Raw genomic sequence first — 3,087 nt, forward strand, 5'->3', positions numbered from 1 at the left:
GCCCGCGTACCACAAAAAAAAAAAAAAAAAAAAAAAAAAAAGACTTCGCCTTCCAATGCAGGAAGTGCGGGTTCATCCCTGGTCAGGGAGCTAAGATCCCACGTGCCTCATGGCCAAAAAACATAAAACAGAAGCAATAGTGTAACAAATTCAATAAAGACCAAAAAAAAAAAAGGAAATAGGAGTAAATACTACCCCCAAATTAACCTCTCCAACAGATGCTACAAAGAAATCGTTCTATTTTCTTACTTCAGGAAACATAATATGTTCAGGAAATGAGAAAAGCACAAAGAAAAAGTTTACATGTAGATGACCCATAGACAATTACTGTTAGCATTCTGGTATATTTCTCTGGACTCCTTTTAACTATTTCATCTCTCTAAACTATACTTCACTGCTTTCAAATCAGTAATTGATACCAATATCAGACAATCTTCCCGTGGGTTCTTTTGGTTTTATGAAATCTCCAGATTTGTAGAGGGAAAAAAAAGTAGGTTTTTAATTAGAAATGTAATCAGCTTGAAAAAGTTAATAGTTCCCACTGTTAATACTCTCAACCATGCCTTTCTGCCCTTCCTCATTACCAGCAAGGCCAAAGATTAATATAATTTCAAAACCAGGATGTGCTCACATCACCTCATTTTATAGGAGACCAAATATTATTTGATCTATTATTGTTTCTACAATACCATCTTCTCAAGTATTTTGTTGCCACAGGTTGGGCCCCCCAGGAGGCAAAGAGATTAGAATGCAAGAGGTTTATGAAGGAGTGCCCTTTCTCTCAACAGGTGTGGAGATGAGAAGGCGCACAATTAGGCAGAGGAAGAAGTTGAGCATCCATGCCTCAGCCTACGCTATAGGGGTTATGAGCTGGGATGATGTTTTAGAGCTGTCAAGAGGGGGATGCCTTCATATTTCACTTCAGTCAGTGGATACAGGCCACCTAGGAAACAGTCTGATCTTGGGTGAAGTGGCTGTCTTCACCTGAGACAGTTCTCACACGGGATGATTCCCAAGGACTGTCTGCTAGCAGCAGTTATAGCAACTAAAGAAATGAGTCCTTCAGTCCTAAAGTGGGATGTGAGCAGCACATCACGGCTCATTTCAAAAAGTATGTTAATTCCTTATTCTAACATTCTGATCTTGACTGTTCTACTCCAGTGATTAAACAGAAGAACACAGTAAGCTATGGAGAAAAAAGGGAATTTGGTTTACACAAAATTACTTAAATCCTCTGAGCCTTGGTTCCTTTGTCTGCAAAACAAACTGTATAATACATTTTATAACACATCTTTTGTCTATAAAATGGGTTACTATGACCATTGAATAAATATTGTTTGCAAAGAGGTTGTCATATAGTAGGTCCTCAATAAATGGAAATTCCATTTTCTTTAATTTTTGGAAAGGCTCTTGTTCTACCCAGTTTTCTTTCATTTTGTCTTTAAAGATTTTCTTAATACCTCATAATTCTAGAGTCCAATAGCCCAAGGACGCTCTCTCTAGTTGTAGGACACATTGATGGCTGCCTACCCAACTCGTTCCCTGCTTCCTAACTGTCCTGGTTTTACCCAGGTATAATCCCAGATAAAATAGAGAAACCTGATTAGTTTAAGCAAACCCCAGCTGATCTGCAGATGGAGATGTGGCATTAGCTGGCCTAACCAGACTAAAGGGAAGGACACAGCTCTGATTACCACTAGCAGCCATCATGTGACTCCAAAAGGACCCAGCTTTAGAGACACTGACACCAAGGATGCCAGAATGAACTATGAACAGATGTTGGACTTCAATGGCATCATTGAGCTGTTGATTGTAAAGTGCCTGAAATCACCCTGACAACTTGTGAAATAATAAATTTCCTTACTGTTAAGCCAATTCGAGTTCAATTCATTATCACTTAATAGCCAAAAGCTTTCTAAATGATTCAATAGTACATCTTATTAAACCTACAAAAAAAAATCATGTTTATACACATTGTTTTATTCTCATCTACTTTATCCTTGAGGGCAAATATTTTATTGTTATGTTGCATTTTTTTAAAAATTTATTTATTTGGTTGCGCCAGGTCTTAGTTGCGAAAGGCAGGCTCCTTAGTTGTGGCTCCAGGGCTCCTGAGTTGCGGCTCGCCAGCTCCTTAGCTGCGGCACACGGGCTCCTTAGTTGTGGTATGCATGTGGGATCTAGTTCCCTGACCAGGGATCGAACCCGGACACCCTGCATTGGGAGCTCGGAGTCTTATCCACTGTGCCACCAGGGAAGTCCCATTGTTGCATATTGCTTTATATAGATTCTAAGTCTTGGGTTGCTTTGTACCCATCTCTTTTACATGTTCATGGCCCTGGACCCTTAGAAAACCCATTTACATAAAATGTTTCTTTGTTCTGAATTTCTTGCTTGGATTATTCACTAATGGACTGTTAAAGCTGCTTTTATATTTTGTTAAGACTAGGCATTCTGAGAATATGCTTCTAAGCCAGCACCTCACATAGTCTCCTAACTGCTCACGTGGCTTTGATAATAAATACTGTCTTTTCCACAAGCCTAACATACCTTCCTCTGACAGCAAAAGTAGATGTGCTTTCCTTTCTTGTTTGGAAACTCCTCATCTTAAAGGACTATCCATAAAGTTGCTGCTTGTTTGTTGAATACCTCGAACACTCACCTCATTTGCAAACAGAAATAACTGGATCCAGGTCTGGTGACAAGCTTTAGCTACAATGAGTCATCTTGGTGCTCTGTTATTCTGATCACCCTCTCTTCTACAAATCCTGTAGTTAAGAGTTTTATAAAAGAGAAAATATTTCGAACGCATTAAGTGATTGATATAATTCTCTTTAAGGGACGGCAGCATTTCCTTCAAAGGCTGTCAGTCACGTCAAGGGGAAAATGAAAAAAAAAATACAAGAATTTAATGGGAACCGCTTATAATTTAACCATTTGAAACTGCAGCATGTAAACTGACTTCAGAATCCAGAATCTCATCTAAAGAAACTCAACATACCCTGGAAAATGCAATAGGCAAAGCTGTTCAACATCAACAAATTTAAGAGTTCAAATTAAGAATAAAGTATAAAAGAATGCAAATAT

Source organism: Physeter macrocephalus, chromosome 11 (genome assembly GCF_002837175.3).
Source record: "Physeter macrocephalus isolate SW-GA chromosome 11, ASM283717v5, whole genome shotgun sequence".
Classification (NCBI taxonomy): Eukaryota; Metazoa; Chordata; class Mammalia; order Artiodactyla; family Physeteridae; genus Physeter; species Physeter macrocephalus.